The following is a 13543-nucleotide window of genomic DNA, read 5'->3' as shown; positions in this document are numbered from 1 at the left end:
TCGTTATTCATGTATATACCTCCATGTACCCTTCAGATCACCCTATAATTATAGCTGAAAAAGACCAGAGTTAATGGTGTTTTGGTTTTTTTCCTTGGGAGACCGGGGCAAGGCTGGTCCTGTATGTGATATTTGTGTCTTTTTACTAGACTATTCAGAGAGATCTTAGTGAAGGGTAGCCATAGCAAGGTAATACGTTTATTTATCAATCATTTATTTGTTGGCATTTGAAACCTTGTATCACTTTTTACATTGAGGGAACAGACAGCTCCAGGTCTCAGCTCAGGTGATTACCCTCCACCTTATACACATTTCTCCTTCGGTGTTTGTTAGAGTGAGATTCTTTTCTCTTCTTTGTCCTCTTCTTTTAAATCTTGCTGTGCACAGTGGAAGTGCTCCTATGTCTCATTTTACACCTTACTGAGCTGTAGTGGGAAAGTCACTGCCACACCATCTCCTTTTGTCAAGTGGTTCTTAGTCCATTTCTTGTTTATATGAAGTCAGCACTTACACACAGGTCATTTTGCCACAGCTAACAGCACTTAGTATTTCTCCACAGGATGCTGCAGGGTCTAAACACTTTCTGGCCTTATCACAGGGATTTCAAAATTGTCTGTATAAACTATACCTATTCGGTAGAAATACTTGCTTCTCTGCAGTCTAGAAATGAAAGTTTGAGTTTCTTCAATGTTAGTACGAATATAAACCTGGTTTCTGTTGCTCCCTTCTTGAATTTTTGTAGACAGAGGATCAATAGCACAGACACACTCCAGCTGAGAAAACTCTTTAAAAATGTGTCCAAAGTCAGAGCATTCTAAACTGAGCTGTACATTAGGCACCCAAGTGAGATGACAATTCACTGTCACAAGCTGTTAATTGAATGTAGAAACAATGACATCCTCTCTCCAGAAAATATCTTCCCCTCATCTGCTTTTTTTTTTTTGTTTTGACCTTGTCATGTGAACATTCCTGTAATTCTTTTTTATTCTACATTATCCACATTATCAATATTTCCATTGCATCTTCATAAGATGCTGAGAATGAATTAAATAATTTCCATTCACTGAAAAGTCCCTCATTGTTTTCCATGAAGCATCTGTGAATTCACTACTCCAGGCATTTCTGCTAGAGATGCTGACAGTCCCTACTGATACTCTGTGACTACATTTATCCCAGTGAATTGAGTGAATTGAATGTGCTTAGGTTTGTTCTCTGAGAAAGTATCTAATTGACATGGCATGATCCACATCCACAATATTAAAATCTGCTTCTCAATTTGCAAGGGTTTCTGCAACCACCAAACTCTTTTATCTAGACCAGGCAATGCTTGAGAAAGTGATAGCTTAGGCCAAAACCATTCTAGTGACCATTTTATCACTTTAGTGACACACATATTAAATTTCTAGTACCTGGGAACATTTATTGTCACTACCTAACTTACTAGTTAGACACAGAGTAAGTTACTTAGATTTTTGCTCATTCAATTTTTCAGACACCTGGAAAATTTTAGCACAACCAAGAGTATACTGCAAAAAAACCCATATTTAAAACTAACACTTGATAGTATTCTTAAGAGTAGGAGTTCCCATAGTTTCAGGTGATAAACTTAGGGAAGAGAAATCCACAGATTATCAAATACACAGAAGTCACATGTGGTTTGTAGTAGTAGTTCCCAAGCTGAACATAATTTGAGAACATGAAGAAGTGGTATTGTACTTCCCCTTGCTCATATATTCTTCATTTTCACCTACTTAGAATAAGTAAAATTAATACTGGGCTATGTGCAGTTTGGGTCTGAGTAAGTACAGATACTCCTGTATTACCTGCCATTCTTTCCACCGTTCTGTGTGAAAGGTAATATGTATAACATGGCAAGAACGGTATGGATCGCATCCCCTCATCAGGCTATTGATTTCACTCAGGGTATTCGTATTTTGTTTATAATTCATCCCTTTCCTGATATCGAGGAGGAAGTTAGATCAACATTTATCTTTTCTGCTAGATATTTAAAGTAATAACAGAACGACACAGAAATTCTACGGAAATGGACGGGGTAAGTATATGGATACTTGTTTTAATATAATTGGATCAAGCATCTGCCAAAGGTGGACTTACATAACTACCTATCAATTCTGTTCACAAAAATCCATGTAGGAGAAAAGGGATATAAAAGTTTCTAGTGAAGTTGTATCACCTCATACACTGTACCTATATGTTTTACTATTTATATATGTATGTATGCGTGTGTGTGTGCGTATATATATAGATAGATAGATAGATATCTATATTATGTGTGTTATTAAAGCATACCATATAATTCGGGATCTGGATCAGTCTCAGTCTGCCTAGGTCTCTCTGAGGATTGTACAGATCATCAGACTGTAGGAATTTCCTCTTTCTTATTACAAAAAAGAAAATGTTTAAAAAACTGAGCAGAAAGGAGGAAGGATAGCCTCCTCCAAAATACTCTACAGTGCAATCGTCATGATGTGCTTGTTGTTGGTAGGTGTAAATGCCTCTTCTAAAATAAGGAGAATGAAAAGGGAATATAAACCAGAGCGTTCTGTAGGTGAATGGGATATCAGATATAAACCCAGTACTGATTCTTCACTTTATTTTCAGGGATGGACTGTCCTGTTAGGTGTCCTCTTCTGAAATAAGATCAAGTTTTGTGAATTTCATGCTTATAACCTTCATTCTAGCCTGGACTTTGAGGACCGACTCATCACAAGGTAGGAATTCAGAGTCTTCTTGACATACCAGCTACCTCAGGTTCCTCAAGTTCGCAGCCTGAATTATGGCAATATATATTTCCTTTAGGAATTTAGCATTAAAATTCTCTGTTGTATCTTGTGTTTTTCTATTCATCCTACACCACAAAATGTAATTGAAAGCACAATTAAATTAAAAAAAAAGATATTACTCCTGTAAAGTAATGAGCATCTACATGAATCTTTAAAAAACAGTTGTGTATATCTTCAGTATCATTAACATTTGTGTATGAATTGTGGCATAATATATGAAAGGTCACATCTTTGGAGGAATTTTAAAAGCTTTTCATAATATTTCATCCTCATATTTCTTTTCAGGAAAATGAAACCTATTCCTGCAAAGTTTACAATCAGCCAGTTAGTCTTTTGGATTTGCTTTTGAAAAAGTCAGATGAGCAATTTGCTTATTGCAGTCAATAAATCTCTATGCAATGTGCAAATTTAAAAAGAATTTAGTAATTTAGTAATCTTCCTGTCATACAGCGACAAGAATATGCTCTTTATTTATTTATTTATTTTCTCCAGGTAGAATGTACCAGTCTGCATCAGTGTGCTATTTAGTGCTAAAGGCAATAGACTAATGGCTTTGCAGAAAAGATCTTTTCTTCATTAGAGGTGTAACATTAAAAATATTACTTTCTCCACTTTGACTCTCCTATCATCCTCAAAACCTAACATGTTAGAACTATCAAAAGGTTAATGACACAGTCTGAACATCTTGCTAAGAAAGAAACATTGACAGATTATATCTCGAGAGAAAAGAAAAAAATATTTAAAAATTACTTGCAAAAAAAGCCAAATCTGAATCTAGTTTACACTTTCATGATTACTTCTATATTTTGACATTCACAGAGTTCTAAAACAAACCTTGCCAACTGTACTCAAAGCACTTCTAATCTGTTTATCGCTTATAGTTTAGATTTAATTTACCATTTTTTACAATAATTTAATAACATTTTCAGTAATTCTTGCTTTTGACACTGAAACAGCATGGGGTTGATTTACTGTGTTTTCAGACTTGTGCTTTTATGTAAACACATTAGTAATTTCACAGCATGTTTGGAACAAATGAAGCAAATTCTACTCCTCTTAAACCTATACAAAATCTTTTGACTTTGTTGAGAAACAGAGAAAATTTGACTGAATTGCTGGAGTAAGTCGAGAGGAGTCAGGAAAAGACATGAAAAACTTTTGCCTATTCTGGAAGGCAAAAGAGACCAATTTCACATACAACTGAAGAAAATGGAATAAACCAGCAGTCAAGACAGGTTCTGTGTCTGACAGCTTTTATCTATTATAGCTTTTATTACAGCTGGGTTTACCAGCTTTCATAGTTACAGAAAATAGATTCATATGTATAGATAGCACAATACAACGCAAATGTGTTGTACATAACATTTTTCAAACAAACTGATCCCTAAACCTTCTCACAGAGATATGAAAGATAATTATACAATTAAATAATAAAAAAAAGAGAAGGGGTAAACATGATAGGTAAGGGAGAGGATGTGTTTTTTTCCAGGGGAGACTCAAGATTATAGCATCCTTATGAATTATAGCTTTTATTGGTAACAAACACTCCTGCTGCTGCTAAATGATTTTATCCATCTGCGTAGCTTGACTCCTTTATGCCATTGCAAAAGGTAATAGAAAAATCTTATGGCTCTATCTCACCTTTTTTTTTTTTAGCAAACAGGATGTTTAAGCCTTGAAAGACAAAGGCATTCCGATGTGTTTAGTGAGAAGCGACATGTTGGATCTAATTCTGTGTTCTGTTAACTGTGACATGCCATTGAAGTCAATGTTACACAGATGTAACTGGCAGGAGATTTTGCCTTTGACTTCTAAAAATCTGTTAACAGTGTTAGAGAGCAGAAACTGATCTGAAATCTGTTTAACTGCTCTCATCTTCTGTTCTTTTAGCTTTCCTCAAAATCTGTCAAAAGATGTTTTTTTCTGGACCTGATCCAGCTTCCATAGAACTCTGTGAAGAACTCCTTTTTCTACCAGTGGTCTATGAACTGTAATGGAGTCTTGTGCAAAGATAAACTGACCAACAGAGAATTTTCCCTATGTATTTTTTTTGCTAAATCAGAAGACCTTGTGCTTTAGGGTGCCAGCCCTGTAAATCTTATCCATTTCAATTAGATCAGCAGGACTACACTTACAAACATGGAATGGTTCACATTAAGTAATCTCCTTTCTCTAAATTGTAAGTCCCCTGCTACTACACTGTGGGTTCTAAATAACAAAATAATTGGCACATGAAATAAGTCTGAAGTTATGCATATAAGTTCAAATTCAGATTAATATCCCTTCTCCAAAGGAAATTTAAGCAATCATTTGACCCAGTAGAATTCAAGAACATATTTAAACATCTTCTTATAAGACTGGACACAGTTTTCCTGCGTCATCATGAAGCTGCTGTATTTGGGTCTACTGACAGGTTAAATGCGTCCTAAATGCAATATTTCAATTCTAATTAAGCTATTTTTTCACCATCTGTAAAGGAATAGGTGGCCATTTACAGGCAAATGTGTGATTTGTGTGTACAATTACTGAAATTATACATGCGCATTGGGTTGAAATGAATCACTTAATTTTGTATACCTATGAATTTGGGAAAATCAGACCCCCATGCTCTAGATTACGATGTAAATTATACAAAGTATGGCTGAACCCACACCAAACAAGGAATTTTAATTTAGGGATTTCCCCAGTTGTGTACTTAATGTTATGCTAATGTTTTTTCAATTAATAGCTAAAAAAATCCATTGCTTCTCTTTTCAATGGGCTTTTTGCTAATGAAAAAGATCTGTTGTTCCATAGTAAAACTGTACAGCTCAGGCAGAATGGTAGCATGCTGCCTTTTTACACTTTGGATGCTAAAGAGCCTCAGGCAAAATATTTTGCTGAAAAATGCAAGCCTGCCTTCATTCCTTTCACAAGTACTGCCCTCTTACACTAGCTGTGACTTTGTCTCTTTACTTAATGATTCACTGCACCCAGATATTTGCATAACAGCATATCCCTGTGTGGAACTAAATGTTAGCCTTCCTTTTAAAGGGATAGTTTTGAACAGTAAGAACATATTCTCTTGTCCTGGGGCATCCTTCCAGCAGCAATTTTTAAGTTAATATAAATAAATCACAACACTATTCCAAAAATTAAATCAACAGAAATAAATTTTTATATCACCTTCTTTTTGAAAGGTGACTTTGAGCCAGAAAATTCTATGTTGTTTTGGACAAGGCCTCAGTTTGTCCACTGAGTCAAGAAGGGTGGAACTACTATGGATTTAAAGCATCGTTTAGACCAAAGAACAGGTTTCAAGTGACCTTCTGCTGTGATAACGATGCCTGTAAGCTTAAAAAAAATGCTTTGCCTAAAGGAAGTCAAAGTCTCAGCCATGAAATATGATAAATAACAATTAAGTTTAGTTTAATCCAGTAACTAACAGTAATATACCAGATGATATATTAAAAAGACTAAATCAGCAATTTTGAACTTGTTTTCTTCTTCTGCTAAATTTTGAGTAATCACAAGCAGCCAGTACAACCGAAATCTTGGCTTTGGTTTGGTTTCAATCATTACACTCTATTTAACATGTTTTCCTTTCTTTCATTTAAGGCTTCCTCTAGAGTACAAATGAAGTTAATAGTGTGTTTTAGTTTATTGTCAATAAACAAAATGTAAAACCCCAAAGGCTATATAGTTACCTTCAGAAACTTCAGTCCTGACAATAAAACACTGTTATAGGAAAGCTACAGTCCTATTCTGCATGAATGCCAGCTCACCAAAATGATCTTTAATCACTAACACACCTGCATTTATTCCTAAACAGTTTATGAAGGGAATTTTCTCCTGAGTTCACATTGGTTCTGTGAATATCCCTTTCCACAGTAGGTGATGACTTGCTATTCATAAGGCTCCTAAATATTGCTAGGGAATCCTGTTGGAGAAGTAGAGAAATACATATTTGTTTCAGGATAAATATCAGGTGGGCAAGAAGAAGTTAGGAGATTTATGAAAATTAATTTTACCTCAGCTCTGTGACAGGGTGACAGCATAGCTCAGTAAAAAATACAGCAACATGTAACACTCACAGAATAACTGAAAGTTTTCCTTAAAAAGGGGTAGAGTCTAGGTTTGGGCCCAGTTTTATCCATTTTACACTGAGGAGTTATTGGTTACCACATCTTGGTAGAAGGAGCAAATCCTAGCCTCCCGCATCACTTCATGTTCACCTTTAACTTGCAAACCCGCATTCTTCTTCTAGTTGACCTTGATATCATTTGCATATTTTATTAAATGAGTTGAGCATCTTTTTCCTAGGTGAATACTCACTAATCTCTTTACATATGAGGGAAAGGGGAATAAAAACTGTCTTCTCTAGCTGTGACTTGAAAGAGAAGAGTGACCTCTGCTGAAGCATGTCACAGACCTCGCATGGCAGGTGACAGCTCCATGCTACGACTCAAAATTGCTGAAGCTGAGAACCTGGCATTTTCAAGATGAATTGGAGGGAAGAATTATGAAAATGCATCCCTTCCTTTAGCTATTTCTACTGTGTAGTCTGGGCATCATTGTCACGCAGCACATTGTCTGCTGCAAATTTCTTTCCAAGTCCTTCAAAGCCCCTCAAGCTCTGTGTAAGGAGCATTGGGCCAGATTCCTGCTTGTGGATTCCCCTGTGTAAGGTAGCTGTGGAGCTCTGCAATTTCTGCATGATTTTGCGATGCTAGCTTCCTGCCTGCTGTCTGTGCGTGCACTTACAAACATACACAGGATTATTTTTTTTTCAATTATTTATAGTTAAAATTGGTTTTGATAAAACAAAAGGCTACATTTAGACACCAAAAATGCTATTTCTTGTTATGTATTACATCAGGTTCTAAAACAAGCACAAGAGATTTGTATATTAGTACTTGGAAGGAGGATGATGGGAGAGATTCAAACACTTTTATTTCTGGTTTTAGGAGTTAACAATTTTTTTCAGTCTCCATGACAACAGGGGACTCTGCTCCTGTCACACATTCTTAGTATATCAGCCCTGTCTGTGTGGAAGCAGTTTCACCCATGCCTTCATTTTAAATCATTATTTTGTGCTATCCCTATTTCCCCTAGAGACATGAAGCCTTATTCTGATCTTTCCTCCAGTAGTTTTACATGGGTGTCATCCTTAGATAGGAAAGTTCAGCCTGACTCACAGCAATGAAAAACAAATCAGAAATAAGGTCATGCTGTAACTGACATCATGACAGAGTTCTCATCACTCAAAATTGATTTCACAGCTCTTCCAGATGTTTTCCTTCATGTACAGAATCATACTCCTTTGTAATATATGCATGCAGCCCATAAATAACACATTGGGAAAAACTGGGAGATCACGTCACCTGAACGGCAGTTTTATTGGAAAGGGAAAAAGGAAAGCAGTAGACATTCTATATCCCACACCAGCAAAATATGGATAGAGCCAAGCCTTTCATGGCAAGGTGGCCCTCCTCCCGAGCTGGTGAGAGGAAACCCTAGTCATTGAGAGGAGGTTTTGTCACTTTTTCATATCTGAGCCCTTTATTGAACAATTTGCTTGAAAATCCAGTTGGTGAGAGAGGGAGAGACACTATATTAAACAACCAGGTTATTCCTCTGCCATTCTGTTCTATGAGTGCCCTCTCAAATCTGTCACATGTTTGCTGAAAAAGTAAGTGGCATCTGGTCTGAGCATGAATTCATGTTCAGTTTAAAGACTGGAGGTATTAGCTTCTGTTATTGGATAATGAGATTTGTGTGAGTACCCGGACAAATTGTATTCCAAATGTAATACGCAGTTCACATAAATAGTGATGAAATTCATTAATTCACTTCTCTGTTCCATTTGTATCACCAAATATTTTCTACCACCCACCCAATTTTTAACAACTACCCAACAATATATTCAGCAGAAAGGATCTATAAATAGAACCATTACCTGGATTAGAAATATTCCTTAAAACTGGCTGTCCAATGATTTGAAAAATTACCTTTTTGACATATGTCTTAGATACAGCATATAACAGATACACCACACCGTGCTTACAAATAATATTGTGATCTCAGATCACGAAGACTTTCTGCTGAATGACTCAACTTTGGACATGATAGTGAAAACTGCCCCCACTGGTCAGCATTACAGTCACTGCAGCTTCTGAAGACAGAGCTCATCAAGCTGCAAAAGGAGTGTGCTCTCCCCTAGGAATTTCCCTGGGAAAAAGGAACTCTGCATTGTGAAAAGGAAGTTAAGAAGTATGGAGACCTTATTCTCTCATGTACGAAACATCTGCCAAATTTGTAACATTAGAAATAGCAGATGATTACTTACCTTTCATAAGCTGCCTATCTTCCTACTACTAAATAGTTCTAGGTTGCTGGGAAGTTTAAACAAAACAAAGACATTTCATTTATAAAGTATTTTTTCAGCATAAAAGCTGGTAAAGCACAAAGGCTACCAGCACCGTTTAAAGCTGCCTTCAAATCTTTACCTTTTAAACATAGTTGCTTCCAAATGTACAGTGACTCAATGTTCTCAGGTTTCTGCATTTTAACATGTTTTATGTTTTCCTTAAATCACTTTGCTGGCAGAATCTTTTTATTACTGAAAAGCCCCAGTTTTTCTTTATGTAAAAGTATATTCTTAGTCATTGTGATTATAAAAAAAATATTTTGGGAACATAACTCTATGTTCCCCAGTAGCAGAAGACATGGAGTAGGTATACAACATTTACTTTCTATTAAAAATTATGATTTTAAGTGACTGTCAAGATCATGATTAATTATTTTGAAATGCATGGTACTGGCAGAATTTTCTTCTAAGTCCATCAATGCTGTAATGGTTGAATCTTTCATTCGTAACATTCCTGATTTTATATTAACTCTTTCACTTCATAGGAGAAGATTATTGTAAGGAATGCATATTTCTTGACACTGAGAAAGCTTTAGCAGATTACTAATTGATAAGCTTGATGCTACATCTGAATGGCAAAATTCCTGTTAATTTCAATGAGAGCATGATCAGGCCCGAAGTAATCTGAAATTTCTGTGAATATAAAGGCTACTTCTTTCTTTCAGCTACTTTTGGACACTAATAAGGTTGATTTTAATGGAACTTACTACATCCTTACTGGAAGCAGAGTTTGACCTCAGCTGAAAAGGTTGCCCCCTTCTTTCAATTTGTTTTGAAAAAGAGCTACATTTTCATAATAGTGTCCGGGTACGCACACAAATCTCATTATCCAATAATAGGATTTGTCTACATACCTCCTGCTCAGTCTTTTGGAAACGTACATGTCCCTCAGCATGGGTTATTTATTTTTTCCTCCTTGTTGCCCTTTACATCTGTCCACATAAGTACAATAGAATATATTCTATATAACAGTTTTAGTCAAGCAAAAGTAGCTAAGTGTATAATCAAGGAGGAGGCGGAGATATTCTTAAAAGGACAAAATCAACTTTGGAAGTTAAACTCTCACTTTTGTTACAATGACTGAGAATGATTGAGACATTTTAGAGTGAAAATATGCCAGAGAGGTGAAGCAAGATGTCATGGAATAATTCAAATATAGTAGCAAAATGCTAAAGTGATGTTTAATTGTAGTCTGCAATCCAGATATCCTGTGATTGGTTTAATCTGCAGCAGTGAAGTTGTCATGTGGAAACTTGAGATACCAACATTTTAAATTAGGGATATAAATGACAGTTTAGGTTGGTTCTTATTTTTTTCTGAACTGACTCTGCTCTGCATTTTTTTCAAAGCAGTAATGGAAAAGAATTGAAAATCACTTGGGTCTTTATTGCCTTGCTTCCAAACGTTGGCTTTATAGCTGTTCTGATTAAACATGTTATAGAAGCCAAGTTAAGATTTTTCTTCAGAATGTAGATTTTGGAAAAGCCCTCACATAAAGGTTTGGAGGAAAAAAAGACCCACAAAAACAACTTTTCCCCTCAGCCCATCCCCCCTGCCACGATCCCCAAAACAATTAGAAGTAAACCATAGGAAGTAATAATATGGAATAGAGAACCAAACTGAACAGGGACATATATCCTGATCATTCCTATGCTCTGTGAAACTCTTTGGAAAGGCTCATCACTTGTAAGATGCATAAAAAACAGCTAGAAATTTGGGCTTTCAGTAGAGGTTTGTCCTTGCTTTATTTCTTCTTTTTCTGTATCACACCATCAGTCTCTTCTTCTTTCTTTCTTTCTTTCTTTCTTTCTTTATTTATTTATTTATTTTCCTTCCTTCCTTCCTTCCTTCTCTTTCTTTCTTCCTTCCTTCCTTCCTTTCTTTCTTTTTCCTTTTCTTTCTTCTTTCTATCTTTTTCTTTCTTTCCTTTCTTTCTTACTTTTTCTTTCTTTCTTTCTTTCTTTTTCTTTCTTTCGTTCTTTCTTTCTTTCTTTCTTTCTTTCTTTCTTTCTTTCTTTCTTTCTTTCTTTCTTTCTTTCTTTCTTTTCCTTCCTTCCTTCTCTCTTTCTTTCTTTTTCTTTCTTTCTTTCTTTCTTTCTTTCTTTCTTTCTTTTTCTTTCTTTCTTTCTTTCTTTCTTTCTTTATTTATTTATTTATTTATTTATTTATTTATTTATTTATTTATTTTCCTTCCTTCCTTCTCTTTCTTTCTTTTTCTTTCTTTCTTTCTTTCTTTCTTTCTTTCTTTCTTTTTCTTTCTTTCTTTCTTTCTTTCTTTCTTTCTTTCTTTCTTTCTTTTTCTTTCTTTCTTTCTTTCTTTCTATCTTTCTTTCTTTCTTTCTTTCTTTCTTCTTTCTCTGTATAAAAATAGTTGCTTAATTCATATAAAGAAGAATATCCCAGTAACAATTCATACTTAATTTACCTTTCTTTAAAATAACATTCTGAAAAGTTAAAGTCCATCTATCTTGCTTGTTGAAAAGTATGAATAAGATGTGAGGTCATTATTTGGCTATGAGGTTTTGCTCTGTGTGCATGTGTTACACACTTGATGCGGAAGGCTAAATTTGCACTTTTTTTCCTGAATATAGGTAAGTGTCCTAAGACTTGTTGCTATGCAGTTTAGCCATAGCAACAAACACAAAAGCTAATGTGTTGTTATTTCTATTTTCCTTTCCAGACAGTTTGCCTAGAAAAGAAGACATGCTAGATATAGCACTGTCAAAATAAGTGCAGTATTTCCTGTGAGAGATGTCAAACATTTCATCTTTCAAAAGATTATATTGTGCAAAAATGCTAAGCGAGAAGGTGGAGAGATTGTAGTCAAGCTATCGACATCCTTTTGATGCACAGGTAAGGAAGTTTAAAAGTAATTACTGTAAAAGAAATCAGGTTTTTTAGATATTTATTGAATATAAAATATACTATGATACATTTTGTTCTTTGCCAAGATAATAGTATTGAATTTTTTATATAACCATACAAAAGGTAAGGGGTGAACACCCAGTCTTCAATACTTAAAAAAGATTTATGATATATCTGATTCATCTTTGCTTCACAAAATGTCTTACCCCTCTTCCCCAGTCAATGATAGCTTACAATTAACAGTGTACTGAGCTTAAATAAACCTACACAGAATGTGTGGGACAATATCCCTATCTGTTGCAAAGATATATAAAGGATTTTCTTGTGACTGAGGTGAGGAATGTAAGGCAAGACAAACAGTTTATTCAGCAGATTCTTCCACTACTTCCCACGTGATTCCCAGCAAGTCATGCAAAGGTAATTTTCAATGTAAAAGAAAAATTCCTGACCTGACTAAAATATTTTGAGAATATGGCACCACAAAATTGCTGGTTGCCTTGATATTGCTTGCTTCTTCCTCCAGGTTTACTTACTGCCAAAGGATGGATCCATTTAAGTTTGTTTACAAGCATGAAGGACTTCAAATTTTGTTCATTGTTTTAAGTCAATCCCTTTGATACCATAGAAAACGGAATGAGATTTTTGATTGTTTCATGAATTTTGAGGCTTCATGCAGAGTTAGCATTGGACATAACCCAGCTGCAAAATGTGCTGCAATAAAAAACTATCTTCATGTTAGTGAAGAGATACAGTGCTTTTCATGAAGTTTCAATGTACTTTGGAAATATGTAGTATTTCTCTAAGAGTGCTTTCACCTTACTTAAGGGTCAAAAAAATAAAGCATTTCTTAGTGAGTTAGTCATCCAAAGCTTCCTTTAAAATCAGGAAGAAAACCCAAGCATCTCCAGAGAGTAACTCATCTCATTGTAAGATAGATATCTAGGATAAGTGACATGAATTTTCCCCTTAGAACTGCCTGTATTTCTCTGTTGACAATGAGGGGAATTGAAGGTCCCAGCAGAGCAGAATAAAATGTAATGTTCAAACTAAAATTATTTATATTTAGTCATCCCCAGTTAGATAAGGTGAATACTGCCAGTTGTCGCTCTTCTCTTGTGGTGAGAGGGCTTCCCATAGCATAAGCTCTCGCTCCACCTGGATGGATGCTGAAACACCAGAGTTCCTGGAGCAGCAAACATGCCCTGTGTGTGCTGCCCGCTTTGCTTGTGCCAGAGACTTGGAAAGTTAGTCAGGCTGTTGTCAGCCTCAAATGGAGAAGGGTGTTCGAGCAGTAGCTCCTGCTGGGGTGGAAATGTCTCCTGAAGACATGGTCTTCATTCCTAGTCCTCTTCTGGGAGCAAGCCCAGCTCTCCAAAGCTTTTGAGCTGCTTTTCCATGTTTATTGTATTCCTTTCCTTTTTTTTTCTCTTCAGTTTTTCCATTACTGCCAAAAATCTCGATTTAA

This window comes from Falco biarmicus, chromosome 6 (genome assembly GCF_023638135.1).
Source record: "Falco biarmicus isolate bFalBia1 chromosome 6, bFalBia1.pri, whole genome shotgun sequence".
Classification (NCBI taxonomy): domain Eukaryota; kingdom Metazoa; phylum Chordata; class Aves; order Falconiformes; family Falconidae; genus Falco; species Falco biarmicus.
This window is presented reverse-complemented; position numbering follows the sequence as displayed.